The 16610-nt window shown below is 41.0% G+C and overlaps 1 protein-coding gene across 3 annotated transcripts in view; it reads right to left on the bottom strand.

Annotated features, from left to right (window-relative positions):
• efna3b (ephrin-A3b) overlaps positions 1–16610 on the bottom strand; it is a 106812-nt gene that overhangs the window by 53248 nt on the left and 36954 nt on the right. The gene's annotated exons all lie outside the window — the stretch shown is intronic.

Genomic DNA, 16610 nt, shown 5'->3' with positions numbered 1-16610 from the left:
TTTTTCAAGTATTCAAATCTCTGCCAGCGGACACATATCAGTTGGCACTTAAAAAGTTCAACATTCAGCCCCAGAATATAAGAGCAACTTGAAATATGAAAAGAAAGAGTCAGGCAGAGACAAGGAAAAGGGCTGTTTTCACACATTCCAACTGCAGACAATATCAAGAGTCCGAGTATTGTCTGAAGTTGCCCTTTCTCACATGTAGCACACAGCATGAAGTCCGCATCAGACGCGTTCTCACTACTGAAATATTAACTTTAATTTAGGCAAGGGGTGGCACCTGGGTAGTGTGTGCAGGAGGCACACATGACGCCCCCTCGCTTGCTGTGAATTCAGCAAACAATTAGCTGCACTGCTCCCGCATGAGCGTTATTGTACACAGACTTTGTACCACAGAGCTGGCAAGCTGAAGTCTGTTTAAAGTCAAATCTAAGACACATACAGATCCACCCGGCAATGCCTAGAAAAGCCCAGGGCTGCAGTGCATGTGTGAAAGCTGCATCATATACACGCCAACGCTGGCCTGAATGCACAGCAGACATGGGTTCACGCTACAGGGGTGAGCTTACACTTCTTCCCATTCACACTTAGTATTGAGTTAGCATTGACACCCTGCTGAATAGTCTTGTGAAGGCACAGGACGATGCTAACCGGCAGGCACTATCACTAGCCGCCCTGGTCCTTGGCGGAATAGCCGGGGAAGCATTGATATGGTAATGCTGGGGACATTTCAGGGCCAAAGCTTGGGACCGTGGGCGCTCTGTGATCCTCCAAGCCCAAAAAGGACAGATCTCCAGGGTATTGTGATTTCCCCAGTCAAGGCCCTGAGTGATCAGGATAAGCCCGTCCATGCCGCTTTAGTGCTGTCACTCAGCCGCTATTGTGGTCATGTGAACGGCCATTTTCATCACAATTGACCTCGGTTTTGGCAGTACTGTTCGGCAGGGCCCTCCTTTCTCTATTCTTTGGTGCCCTCCCTTTCCTTCTCCTTCACCCTCCATCAATGATTTTTTTTCTCTGTCTGGTTCTTCTTGTTGTATGCGCTCCCTGTCTTTTTTTTAAGTAACAACAATTGCCAGCAGATATGCCTTATGCAGAGTTAAACTGCTCTCCCGCTCTCTGCCTATCCTCATCCATCTCCAAAGCCACATCCAGCCTAAGAGGAGAGTAGCTTGGAGGTTCTGATTATCTCATCTGATACTATAGCAATGCGTGATGCAATACATATGTTGGGATTTACTGTTCACCTCTAGGGGAAAACACTCGAGTGTGTGCAGTGTGAGTGACATTTTACACACAGCGAGTGGGTGGTTGGGTGGCGCCGTTCTTTTTTCTTCAGTCACAATTTTGCAAACAGGACTGTATGTGTGTTTCTATGAATTTGTGTGTGACGGAGTGTGTTCTCTTTGTTCCATTTTATTTGATCAGGGCTGGTAGCAAATAACAATGTACCCCCTTGAGGAATCTATGGGGAGCAAAGACAGAGATTGCCCCTGTGTAACCAGTTTTTTCTTCGGCATATGTGCATGTGTTGGTGAAAGATAGTACGTGTGTGTGTGTTTGTGCATGGATGGAGGTGAGAAAGCAGAGGGGAAAAATGGAAAGAACAGCAGAGGAGGAGAAAAGGGAGAAATATGCATATGTATGGGTCTAATACATGTGGGTAAAATGTGTGGGTGGTATGCTCGTAGGCTGTGGGGCATTCACATGCCTTCTTTCTTGATTTCGTTCTGCACCCCAGTGCAACACATATACGCATATTCACACACGCACACACATATACACAAATGCATGCAAACACTAGAATGGGAGGAGAGTTCGTCTGGCTGCGAAGAACTCAGCTCCATCAACACAACACATCCTATTTCCCAACATCTCCTCCCACATCTCCCTCTCCCCCGCCACCACCTTTATTTCCCTCTCTCCCGGGAAGTGACACAGAATTCTTTTTAACTGCAGTACATTCATTACAACAGCCCTGCAACCCCCACATCCTCCACGCGCCCCTCCACCCCCCAATCCTCTACCCTCCTTCTCCCTCGCCATCGCACATGTGAAATAAAGAAAGTGGATGTAGCCACTTCCAGCAGCTGTCCTGGACTTAAAGCTTTCATTAAAAACAAGACAGGCGCTCAGGACAGAGAACTTGGCTGAGAGATAGTACACACTCATTCATATGCAGTCTTACTACGGTGGCGCTACCACATTGCCGTACCTCAAAGCTAGGAGAAGAGAGTAGAGCCTACAGACAGCGTGGGTGTTAGCGTAGAGGCCAGGCAGCATTGCTAGCTCTCAGCCATCCTCCTCTCCCTCCACTGACAACCATCAACTCTTTTCAGTGTACTCATGTATGCACCTCATTAAAATATATAACATACATACATTAAAAAAAAAACACATCTGAAGTCCAAACTAAAGGTCGAAAACTCAAAGGTATTCAGAGAATCACACGTGAACATGCTTAAAAACAGAGCAAGCATAGACAATACATACATAGATTTATTAATATCCATTTCATGTAAATCAATAACTGCAGCTGCTTTATAGAAGCACTAGATTTGTATAGCTGTTATGGAGCTCCTCAGATGTATAAATCCACAAAACCACAATTATTAGTGGATTCCAGCAAGAAATAAATAAATAAAGTATTTTATAAATTGATTATATCTATTGGTTTTCACCCAGAGAATTAGGAGACCAAATATCATTAAAGCTGTGTATTGCATTGCTTTCTCTTCCAATACGTCAATGACACACTGGCGTCAAACATTATCTGATTGATTAAAACATGCTCGAAAATGGATTCCCCAGAAAATTCGTAACAGAGTCACAACTTCTCGACTCCTCATCATCGAGCTTATTAAATGAATAAGTGTAAAATGAGCAAGTTAACTAACTCACAGTGAAGAAAAAGCAATTCACAGGAGGAAAATGGTGAACAAATGAGAAAGCAAATCAGAGAGGCAATTAACTGACAAATTATTAAAACTGAATAATAATATAACGCACACACACACACACACACACACACACCTTCACAATAGATTGCAGTGAAGACTTAATACCTGCTTTTTGAGGGCATATTTTCCTTCATTTACAAAGATGCTGTTACATATTACAGATTGTGACGCCATCGCTATAGAGGACAATGTATCAAGATAATATTTGTCATCATCAGTTTCTCTGATGTCTTTGTCATCATCAGTTTTTGTCATCATCAGTTTACCTGTAGGGCGTTTGTAGACATCAGGGATGAAAAGATATTAAAAATTACTACTGGATTAGACACTAATATCCAGCAGTGTCGACACCAACACTCCTATCTTTGCCTCCTCCAGCTGACTTATACCTTCACGCAGCCTCTCCACTCAGTAGCAGCTGAACACTTGAACAGCAGTGAACCTTCACAAGACTGAATAACATTTTATGAGGAATTTCGTGAGGTTAGTAAAGCCTGGCCATCTTAAACATTAAGAGACAGCGTTAATTTATCAGGATAACACAATTATTTGTGTCTAAAAGGTGTCATGTTTCTCCTAAAATCCCAGATTGGAGCAGAGAAAAGTCTACCAGCAACTAGACAAAACCAGTGGCAGGCTAACTTAGCAACTCTGTTTGATCAGCAATGAAAAAATAGAGCCAAATCAGATTTTTGTCCCTAGCCTTTGCAGAAATATAACACTTGAAAAACACCTTTTTATTTCTGTTAAAAATAATATAAGAACAAACTATGTTATTTAAACAATTAAACCTTCTGGAGGCATTAATTTAATATATAGGCGCAAATAACACACAAGGGTTTCTCCCGGGATAAACACACTTTTGAGTTTAAAAAAATGTTTTTAAATACAAAAATATAAGTGTACCTATCAAATGTACAATAAACATGACATAACAATTTTTTAAAATAAATGTGATATATATAAAGAACGCAATTGTCCCGTGGAGCTATGTCACATATGTTTCCGTTTAAGAAATAAAATTTTGAAATAAAATCATGACATTGATGACATCACTTGACTTCCTGAGACATATTTCCTGACGGTCTATAGAATGTATTGTAATTTTTCTCTTCTGTCTCATAATTTCATAAGACACTTTAAGTCACTGGTTTGACCCAATTTTTTTGTAAAAAACAAAGAAAATAAAAACAGCAAAAAATTATTGTCAATAATAATAATAATAATAATATGTTTTTGTGTAGAGTATGTCTCACAGGTTTGATGCCTTTTAGCAGCTATTTTGTTAAAAGCATTTTTCCTGAAAATTTGTCACTGCTGTTACTTACTTAATGGTAACATCATTGACGCCCATCTATAGAAAAACTTTATCAAAAGCTGTTCACAGAATATTATAACATAATCCTCCTTTTGTCAGGAACGTTCAAACAAAGTGTCTCCAAACGGTTTACCTCGATGTTACTGTGTGTGTGTTTTTTCCTGTCTCAAATAAAACGTGTCACAGACACTGACATGATAATAAAGTTAAATCAATGAAATTATGTTAAACTTAAGGAATGAATCATTACTTATTTTGAAGTATTTTCATAGTTATAGCAAACAGATGGCTGCATACACCTGATTGGAAATGGTAACATATAATTTATTTTTGTATAATTTTTAATATTCTGTGACTCTGGCTACGTGTGCTAAATGTTTAAAGTAACACCAGTGACAAAAAAGCAGGACATGGTGTCTATAAATAAGTAGGGAAATAAGATTTAAATCTGTCATTTTTGTAAATACATAAAGTCAACGAGTTATGTAATAATGCAGTCGAAGTTAATGCCAAAAAACGAAAGCAATTCTAAGACATCTTGGTGTCGCAAAAGCAAATATTTTGCAGAATGACGCAAAAGCAGAGCACTACCTCAGACGGCCTAAAAATACTCGTTTTTTTTTTCCTTTGTTGCACTAGGAGAGTGTTAACGTGTTTGTCATACACACACCTTACAGTTAGATGTTTTTTGCACTTAAACACAATTTTGTCATTGATGTTACGATTTGTTGGATCTTTACGAAAAAACGATGCGTCTTAATTTTCTGTCAATTTTTTCTCCACTAGTACTGAAAACTTTACCAAGTTCTGAGTATTTTCCAGCTTATCATTACTGAGTTTGAAATTTTAGCATCTTAAATTGAACAATACAGCAATAACCAATATAAAATTACAATTTAAGGCTGCAGATTATGATTCGAATCATCAGCTAATCTCTCAATAATTCATGTGTTTCCAACACAATTTCCATCAGCCTGAGGTAATGCTTTGAGGTAAGTTTTTTTTCAGTCTTCTCATCAGAGATACACATAATGGAATATATAAATAGATCACATTTTAAAACTCTAAGGAAATTTGTGCTAAAAACTAATAAACTCCTTTTTTAGCCTACAACATATTAACTGTATTCTTATTGCTGACCAAAAGTAGTTAAAATAATTATTTTTAATCTTAATGATTTACTTTTTTTTAAATAAATGTGAAATACCTTGTTTTTATCCAAAACCAGACACATTTCACACAAGTCCTCAAATGAGAGACAATGAACTGATGAATCATTGTGGATTAATTTTTGTAGAATGAACTGTTTTGGTACAAAGCCACATACACACAAACGCATACCAGTTAAAACTAGTACAGAACCGCTGCATCACATTGGCATTCACCACACAAGTGCAACCTGGACAAGATGTGAATACAACAAGAGGAATCCCTCATAAAGAAGCTCTAATAAATGCATACACTTAATACACACACACACACGCACTGAGAGCTCATTGTCTGATGTGAAGAGAGACTTGAGAGTAGTAGGATGATGCAGAGGAGGACAATGAGGAGGAGAAGAGGAAGTGATGCCAAGAGGCCGAGCCAACAAGTGAGATGAAGAGGTGGAGGGAGGGCCGAGCAGCAGATACACGGCGAGAGAGAAGAGGAACAGGCTGAAACATCCAAGAGAAGAGTGCAGAGTCTGTAGGACACCATCGATCCAGCTTTGGCAGAAATAGACAACCAGACCAAGAGCGGCACAGGCTCTCTGAGGCACACTGACTGACAGCAGCATGGCTGGCCCTACACACATCAGAACAGCAGGAGCTTTTCATGCTGTACATGAACACTTAACACCCACACACAAGCATCCATGTGTACGCACAAACACATTAACAATGAAGGCACAGATAAAACCACCAGGAAATCACAGGCAAAAAAACGGAGATTGAGACCAACATCAACAGCACGCGCATGCTTGGCAGAACTACTACATATTTTCTGATAAAAAAATAAATAAAATCATACAGCTTGTTTTATGCAGCACCACCTGGAACCAGTTAACATTACGGCACAACAATCTTTTCAAGCTCATTCCAAAATGAATCCAAAACTTGTAGTCGTGATTTATGCACACAAAGTAAGCAAGCTATAGCTACAAATACAAACCTCAGCTTTTCCTGCGTCATATTCAAACCAAGTTTCCACTTTTGATCACGACAAATATGTGGTATATATATGTTCGTTTGGATTGTAGGGCCTCGTAAAACGATTAACAGGACACTTTCAAAAGCTACAATAATCGGACATGAAATCAATCAGATATGAGTTAGTTGGTTAAGCTTTTTCTGCTGAACATTTTTGGGGATTTTGAGCTAGCGGTCAGAAAACAAGCAATCTGGTGATGTCACATGTGACTCTGGCCTCTATTAAAATGTAACAAGCAAATTTCACTTGTCCTGTTATATCACACAAATTATCTGAGAATATTACAGTCGATTAGACTTCAGATAATATATTAATTGGTAATGGAAATGTCCATTTAAGTGATTTCAATAACAATGATCTTAGTGATATAATTGCATTTCGAAATCTTTTTTTAATTAGCACCAAGGCTGTATAAAAATTAAAAAAGAGGCTCTGTGTTTTCAGTATACCTGTCACATGACATTGATAATGAAAATAAATCACCAGCCCACCTAACCAACAGTACTCTTCAGTAGCCACTTGGGGACGGCTTAAACTGGGAGTCAAACCCATTAGATCAACAGGTTTAAATGCTCAAGCTTAGAGATGATATTAGCATGTTTACAACACTGTTTAACTCACTATTTTTTTTTATATTCAGGCTTAAAGTTGGGGTCACTCAGTCACACAGTGAGCGGCAGCCGATCCTCGTCTCAGTGAAGCTCTCCCAACAGTGTTTGTGGTTTTAGTGACTTCTGCAGTATTATTAATTATATCAAAAATAATATGGCCTGTTGGCAGGTGTTCAAGAAGTTTTTGCTTCAGTTTTGAAGAATGAAATCGCTGCTGTTGTTGCTCTGTTGTTTAACTCTGTACATTGCACCCATTAGCTTGCTATCCAAGCTTGCTATTACTAGCCAATAGCAGAGCACTTCTTTTTCTCTGAATGTGGCTGCTGCTGGCTCCAGAATAACAATATGGTGATGACGCCGGCACTAGGCTGGAATTTTCAGTGGCTGCATCTTTTATGTACAGTCTATGTGCTGCGCAGATACAGAATGAAGAAAAACGAACCAAAGTGTCATGAATGCAACAACCCTCATTTCAGCCTTATCATCATGCATACATTTTCTGCAGGTGGTTTTGGGACTAAAGCAGTCTGAGTGACTGCTTTGCATTGACCCATCAGACCGGCTGATTGTCAGCTTTACTGACTGGCTGCTGTGGCCATCAGGAGCAGAGTGCTTGTGCAGCGAACATTTCTGCCTCCCTCCCTGGCCTGGCTGGGACTGATTAAAGCCTTCTGCTGAAACAAGGTCATAATTCACTTAGCCATTTCCCAATTTCCGCATAATTACCCTCCTGCTTCACAAACGCTAACACGCATGAACACATCCGCACCCGCACACATTCGCACTGAAGCTCAGACACAAACACATTTCCTCTCTGATTTGTGTCATTACTGAGAAGAGAGTGGTTAAAAGGTTTCAGAGTTGGCCTCTTAGTGACAGCTTAAATGGATAAAACCTCAATTAAAGACTCTCTCCCTCTCTACATGCTGTCTCTCTGTGGATGGAATAAGCATAATTCTGCGTCCTGTGCATTTTGCTGAAGTGAGGACCTTTTTCCCTACTACCAGGTGCTAAAACAAACCTTCACAGTCAAGACTTTCACACCACAATTCTTCCTGTCTTACGAAAACCTGTTACAGAGAAGCTAACTTCCCAATAAAAGCTCCCATCATTCCCTCACAATTCAGATCTGATGATGTTTACGTCTTGACGAGCCGATAACAATATTCATAACTGAAGCTCAACAATAAACATCAACATTTCTACCCAGCGAGCAGTGACAATAGAAACATTTCTCCTTCCCTGCTGCGCCTCTGTATTGTCCTGGCTGGCATCAGCTGATTCCTGGTTTGTGCAGAGTTGGATGCAAACAGCTGCATTTTTCACGTGGAACTGTACTGTCTTTATGCAGAGGAATACTAATTGTCACGTCAGTAGAGTTTATTAACGCTAGACCACTCCGCTCTGTTGTGATCAGGCTCAGCATATGGCCTCAGACTGCCGCTCTGCTGCTATCATTAGCCGCGTCACAAACACACCATTGGAGCATCTGGTGTGTGCGTGCGCGTCCGTGTGTGTCTGTGCAGGAGCTGACAGTCATTATTAGTACCCCCAAAGCCCCTAGAGCGCTGGTGGGGAATAGAATATAGAGAATGTTCACATATACTTCACACATACACACACCAAAACAGCTTGTAAACATCGCAGCCTTGTTATTAGCACCTGATTACACTGCTGGAGCTTAGACAGCGGCTCAGAGTATTATGTACATATCAACAACAACATCAAGTGCGTGCATCTGTGTTTATGTGTGTGTGTTTTGTCTGCTCTGACTCCAGCTCGTCGCTATGGGACTTGTTCTCTGCGGACAATTTGCTCAAATTTAACACATGGGTGGGAAAGATAAATTCTTGTTGCACCCCATACTTTGCCTAAAATCTACAGATAACAAGGGAAGACGGTCATTCAATAATGGCCGTCAAGGAAAAAGGCAATTCATCCGCTTCAAACGGCACCGTTTTAAGTTAAAGCGCTGCGTGACTCGGTGACTCTGATGTGGCCCCTCTTGTTCTTGCAACGTGATTTCTGAGGATACTCCTCTTTGCAGTCACCATTTGATTTGTGCACACACTGCTTCTGTCCTGAGATAAACTCCAGGTTATGCTGAACAGACCTCGACTTTAAGAGCATTAACAGAAAAGATGATAATGTGTTTGACTGTGTGAACTCGTGTGTGCCATTGTGCAAGTATATCATTTACATTTTAAGGTACGCGGTGATTTGCATCTGTTTAAGCTTAGAAAGTGGTCAAGTTTGAGTCAGTGGTACAGCGGTAAGAAGAAAGCAGAACTATTAGCAATGCATATAAGGTTAAATATTTTTGGAGTACGCTTAGGTGAGAGACTAGACGACCAGGGCTGTGCCATACCATAGAGTTCACAATAACTATGCAATATAAAAGTGTCATATTGCAACGTCATGGGTTTATGTTCAACAACAAGAAACACTCACAGATACAGAAAACAATATGACAAGTCCAGGCATGTCTGAGAGGAAGAGCACCTAATACGAGAGCTACTTCAGAAACCTCCAACAAAACATGCAAGTAAACTGTTCTTGATAAAGGTCAAAACAACACACCTGTTTTAGTGTATATACACCTTTAGGGCTACAACATAAAGTTACGTTGGCTATTGTTAAACTGAACTGTTAAGTCATGTTTTACTTTTACTTAAAATTCCCAGAAAAACACTACAGGGGTACTTTTGTGCTTTCATTTGAGTGACGCTGTGTCACTGTGTTTAATGCTGTGTCACTACTATTGTAATATAATGCTGCTGCCGGCACCTTGTTTCAATAGATTCACACTTCAAAGTAGAAACGGTGACATCAGTGACAGCATCTTATTGGAAATGAAGGATGAAAAATGCCCTTCATTTACTTATAAATTCTGCTACCTGCAAGCATCAATCAATCACTGTTCATTTTAATTTTTTTTCTGTATCATCAGAAATATCATTATTGCAATTTTTTTTTGGTATCATGATGTAAATTTGAGACTATATGTTGTATACTATCTTGCCCACCTCTCCAGACAACGCAGAAATGGAAATGGTGAACAACAGACTCAATGCTTAAAAATGATTTGATTTTCTTGTAGTAAGACTCTTTCTCTGTTGAGGACCACAGAAGAGTTACTGTAATTCAAAAACACTGAGAGTAAGTAACGGGAGAGCTGACTCATATTTGTCCCTGGCTGTTTTTCAGATCCTATTTTGGCTGCAATCTCTTGTGCTTTGCTACAAAAGCAATCCCACTGTTACTATAACACAGTGCAGTTTAGCAGTGAGTGTTGGGCAGTGAGTAGAGTGAAGCGAGTGAGATGGAGGAAAGAATTTGCACCGCATTTTGAGATCACCCAATTTTCACACCTGGCCAGAGCCCAGGTGTGGCTGTCAGATTGTTGCTTTAGGAAAGTTGCATTAATTGGACAACACTCGCCCACCGTGTCTGAACACCTGAGCTTTTAATCACTTTAAGACTGTCCAGACAGCACTTCTGTGAGAGTATACAGTGGCCTTAACACAGAACACAGCAAGAAAAGCAATCACTCACACTCTTAGTCCCGTCTTTGGTTAGACTGCAGTGGCTGGAAGCACCAATAAGGAAACACATGCACGTTCCAAATGCCACACGAGCACCAACCTAGAACATTTTTTTAAATAACAGCTTCTAAAGAAATTAATCTCATATTGATGCATGATTTGAGCCACACCACTGGGTCTGTTGCATGATCAAGCTTTTCTACTCTGTTATTTAAATCAGCTTTTCCTAGTCAAACTGTGACTATTAGCACAGAATTTCCAAAATAAAATATGTGCTTTCTTCATAAATATACATGCACATTCCAGTAGATGTAGACATATACTGAAGCAATTAAAACCAACTTTAAGTTACAGACTGGATGAAACACTACTATACTAGTGTGATTAGATCTTTTACTAAGGGCAAATCTGGAAATTATGTGCAACACGTTATTGATTATACCCACTGACCTACAAAGCTTCAATACCAATCACTGTTTGTAATATACAATGAAAGAGGTTTCTGTGTCCGAAATATGTGTTTGTTTTTATTAGTCAGTGTCATTAATCGCATAGGTCACTCATCCAAGACCCAACACTGACAATTTCCAAGTAAATCGATATCACATTATCAATACATACTGGTCATATGTGGATTAGCCTTGACGTTTTGGCCGGTTGACATACTGATCTATAAGAAATACTGATTTATTCAGTATTTCTTCACGACAAGGTTGTGTAAAAACGCAGATGAAATTTAAAACTGACTCGGTCTGCAACAATACAGCATTTATGTGCAGCTCACTGCAGCCCACCAAGCTACACCTCCACCTCCCATGAGGTTGACAACCAAAAATAAATTCTCAACCAGTTAGAAACACTGATAGGATTATAAATACAGGGAACCACATTACTATCAAACACATGCACCAGTTTTTAATTATTCCTGGTCATAAAAATAGGCATATTCTTTCTAAATCGATGGTTTACTTCTCTTACCGAGGTCGTGTAGGAAGATTAATTTAGCAAAGACTGTTTAACTCAGCTCTGAGGTGAAAGCATTTCTACTCCTCAACAACACAGTGTTGGTAATTCTAACAGGGAATCTAAAAGGCTTGATAACAACACCCTCTGCTAACCACTGAGCCACCAGAACAAGATCAGCAGTCACATAAATCAATACCAATCCTGGGTCAGATATTTGTACCTGTGAGACCTTTACTTTTTGCCAGGCTTGATCACAATTGCCGGACTCACAGTGACTCTCAGATGTGTGTTAGTAGAATTACAGCCGTAAAATTCCCCCACACCTCGACCCCCCAAAAGCTCTTTTTGAATCCAACCATTACAGTGACCAGTTAGTGCTAAACCCAAGGCCAAGCAAGCACGAACACTTAACATCAGTACTTCATTTTCACAGCAACGCTTGCGATTAGTCGATGGTGTAAGCGAGACAACATTTGAGGAAATGAAAGGGCCAATCGAGATGCAGAAAAAAAAACAAAAAAAACCAAAACATGGTGGGCTTGATTTTTCAGGGTTTTTGAGTGTTTCATGTGTGAGCTTTGAGAAAGATGCACGGCAAATGGCTTTAGTCAACATTTCAAAGTGTAAAAGAGGAGAGGAGAGAAGAAACAGGAAGAAAGTGTAGGTGGCGAAAGGTGAAGAAGAACTCAAAACAATGCAACATACCTTCTAGCACATGCAGTTCAAGTTTATTTGACAAAGCAGGAAATATCGCATAAAATCGACATTAAATTAAAATACCACCACCTTATGAGTGCTTTCAGGAGAATGAGAGAAAGACACACACCCTTTATATCTGGCTCATCTGCAAAGTTTAAAAAAAAAAAAAAATTCATTTATTTTCCTCCTTTGCATCTCTTATTGCTCCTCTCACCTACCAAGCAATGACTGTCCAATCAGAAAAAAATGACTGCAGCATGCACACGCATATATAAAGAGTGAGGAGCAGCGCAGGACAGAGAAGACCACTGAATCTTGTTACGCAAACAGGAGTCATCCATCACACAGGTGTTCCCTATTGCTTTTAATTAATGACATCTCTGTGTGAACGTCTGACACCACGCATGGACACACACCTGTACACCATGTGGCCTCATGATTCCTTACTAATGAACAGTCTGATAAATATGTCTATAGCACAGTTAGAACCCTGTGTGAGGCTTTTGCTGCAAGGGTGCATCAACACACATCACAGCTGTGGCACCTCAAACATCACGGATAGATGGGTTGTACACACACATGCACGCCACGGGTCTGGTGATTGTGAGTAATACTCTTCTTTGTGCAGCTACTTATAAATGTAAATACTGTTGTCCCGAGTAGGGCTCAGAGACCGATAGTTTTGCGTTGCTGTCGAGGAGAGTGTTGATTGGCCTGCTCGACCCTCCCGTCTGTCTTAGAGTCTCCCTCTTTCTTTCTCAGGCACAGCCGCGTGTACGAACTCGCCGCGCGGATCAGGGCACCGGCCGGGCATTATTATCATCATTATTTTGAAGGCCGCCCTGCCCGTGCCCTATTACAATTCAACACAGCATCCACCTGAATTCGTCCTCCCTTCTCCAACCAGTCTCGCAGTGTTTCTCTCTCTCGCCGCCTCAGTCTTCTCATATTCCTGGCATTATTTCTCTCCTGCCTTGCGTGACGTGTCTCTGTTCACTCCGACAAGCCGGATGAATATAAAACAAGTTCCACCTTGGCATCGATTACCACACATGCACATGTGCATTGGTATGAGGAGTAAATTCTCCCTGCAACAGCTGGCTTTATTCCAGAGGTATGCATAGAGGTGACAGTGTCATGAACAAACACACGCACAAGCACGCACACACACACACACACACACACACACAACGCACACGTAATGCCTACAGTTTCTTATGTGTTTGTTTATCCGCAGCCTAATTGCTTGAAAAATATACAACTGATAAATTAAGAGATATCAGCAGATATCTATTATGCAAATCAGTTAACTGCTGTGTTATTAAATTACACGCATACACATGTATAGCCACGCACACGCTCGCGTACGCGCGCGCTCACACTCGCAGCAGTGGTTAATTGCCAGGTGGTGGAAGATAATGTGTGATTTAACAGGCTGATGGATTTGTTTTTGTTTCGGTCACCCATCAATGAACACAGACATCTGTAACAGGGCAAACACACATGCACACACTCACTCTCACACAAACACGCAAAAAATATGCACACCGTTACACACACATTCATGCCCAGGGATATCAGTGACAAGTGACTGATAGGCGGTGGCACCAGCCTTTGTGCGAGACGCAAACGTGGGAAATAATCCATCTTATAGAAGTTTAAAAAAGTACACAGCAGCGATGTGCGTGTGTTTTTACGTGCACACACAAAGCTGCGCATGTAAGTGGGCGAGCTAGCATGCGCACAAATGTAGGCCTGCAGACCCACATTTCTGCAAGCGTGTGTGTGTGTGTGTGAAATAGTTAATGCTTGGTAACAGTCTCAGCCTGTCTCTTGTGGTTGATGAGTGGCTTGGGGTCAGAAGCTGGTTGAGAAACTGCTGGGTCCTGAGGCTTTACAATGTGTTTACCACTCAATCTGACAGCAATACTACAGCTTATTATTGGCCTTCTAAACCTCCACACTACACTGCAAGTTAGAGAAACTCCAGGGAGGCGGATCGCCAACGGCTAAAGACACGCCAGCCAACCTTACAAATGTCGGATGTTGTGCTGTTGAGTACAGAGATTAAAATAAATGCTGGAAATAGGATCTGCGCTGCAGAAAAATGGTTCAGTAGTGAATGAAAGAGTAGATTAGACAGGCTCTCCTGCCGTTTATCTGTCTTTTATGTCCCACTGTCCATGGCCCCTTTGTCTCCTAACTCACTAAGTAGGCTGAATTGAAAAAGTTAGCCCCACTCACTGCTCGTGCATTGTCATTGTGCATGTGTGCAGTGAGAACGAGAAAGAGAGAAAAAGACGGGGAAGATCAGGGATGAGGCAGGTCCGCTGAGATGCGGCTTGTTCTTTAATTAAACACAGTCTTTTATAAAAGACTCACACTGCAGGGGCTAAGAATATTCTGCCACTGGGATGAAAACAGTAAAGGCAGGGAACCTGCCGAGAAAGAAAAGACTGACTGCTGGGCTCTGCAGTGCTCGAGTCCTGGACAGTAGGGTTAAAGGTTAGGCTGCTCCAGACTGCTTGAGTTCTTGCCCTGATTTTTCTAAAAAAAAAAGAAAAGAAAAGAAAAGAAAAAAAAAGAAAGAAAAAAATGACCACACGCTGAATTTACAACAAAAAAAAACAATCAGCTGAAATTGCTTAATTGAGTTTGCACTTCACCAAGGTTAACGCAGCTCATGTTACATCGAGCTGACTGAACCGAGGTCTGGGGTTCACGTCTCGCCTTTCTTTTATGCCTTTTAGCGTGTTTCTTTTTCCTGCGTTTTACCAAAATCAACTTCTGTCTCTTACATAAAAAGCGAAGGTGGAATTTCATTAGCATTTATTATCAAATTTTTATAGCGGGGGGGGGGGAATATAGAAATTGAATATGAGCACCTTCCACGCGGGCGGTGCTTGGAGAATAAATACCGGCTAAAATGCATTAGCAGCAACTGTGCGTGCAATATTACTCTCTAAAATGTGCAGAGATTATTTTCTTACTTTCAGGAAAACTAATATTGTTTCCACTCACGTCACAACGAATATCCTCATACCTTCCGCGTCTATTACTTCACGCAGCATTTTATGTGTAGTAATTCTGCTGCGAGGTATAAATACACCTGCCTCTCTTTGTTTTATTCCACGCTGTAAACTAAAATCACTGGCCTTGAGTAACCGTTGGCGGGCAGACTCATTCATCCTCCTTAAAGTAAAACAACGCCGTATTTTCTGACCTTTCACTTTGTTTATGCTTTTAATAAGCACAGTCATAAAAGAACCGCTATTTATCCGACTGCTCATTCGAGGAGGTCGGTAAATTCTGTTGAAGAGGTAAATATCACATGCTGAGCTGCTCTGAGGGACACCTGGTATCCGAAACACTTTGTGCACAAAGACAGGATTCACTGCAAGATGGAGCGCGAAAAGGTAGGTGCGTGCTCTCTTCTGTACTTCTGACACATAAAGCTGTGATTTTCTGACATTATTGAGACAAGCCGACTATATTAAATCTAACAACTTACTAAAAATATGGCTTACACGTTTCATCTGTGTTCATTCAAGCGCAGGACAAAGTGCCTGTAGGCCATGTTGAAACATGGCTGTTAAAACATGCAACATTTTACTATGAATTCTACCAGGAAACATAAACCCAGAGTGTGTTGCAGCAGACTGACGCTTCATTCTTAAGAATCCAGTGGCAGAGCCCTGAACTCAAGAGGACAGTATTAGAAAGGCAGCTTTCCAAAAAGAGGGGGGGGAAAGAAGAAAGACGAGAGAGAGAAAAAGCTTTTTCACTTGATTCGAGATAGGGGCGAGGAGCGAGGGATTAGGAGGATAACAAAAAGGCCAACGGACTGAGTGTAAACAAGAAAGGGGGTTAGGAAGGGATAGAAGGAGAGAGCAAGTTGGAGAGGGAGCGGGAAGGAGAGATTGAATAGTGACACTGCTACAACACAATGGGGTCAGGATGAAGAAGTGCTCCTAATTGAACCAGATAGAGGAGAAGACAGAGAGAGGAGAGGAAGGCAAGAGAATCACATGTGATTTCCTTCCTTTTCTTCTCTCTGTTCTCATCCACCATAGGTGTAGCAGAGACGGGGAGAGAAGGGGGGGGTAAAATGTTACAAGCAGAGATTGGTGGCTGAGTAGGGAACAGAAACCAAATATGTCTGACCAGTTGTGCAACAGAAGGTGTTGAAAAGATGGTTTGGAGCCACCTTGACTTCACAGCAGGGGTCTGACAGAGCTGTTTGGGGCTCAAAAATAGCTTAGGAGAAACGTGAGAGGCCTGCTTAAACAGTGCCTGTGGATCTACATCATTTCTT

This window comes from Copadichromis virginalis, linkage group LG11 (assembly GCF_057382275.1).
Source record: "Copadichromis virginalis isolate Kocher_CV1m ecotype Utaka linkage group LG11, C_Virginalis_male_GT1.1, whole genome shotgun sequence".
NCBI lineage: Eukaryota > Metazoa > Chordata > Actinopteri > Cichliformes > Cichlidae > Copadichromis > Copadichromis virginalis.
The sequence above is the reverse complement of the archived record's forward strand: the minus strand, read 5'-3'. Positions and strand labels throughout refer to the sequence as shown.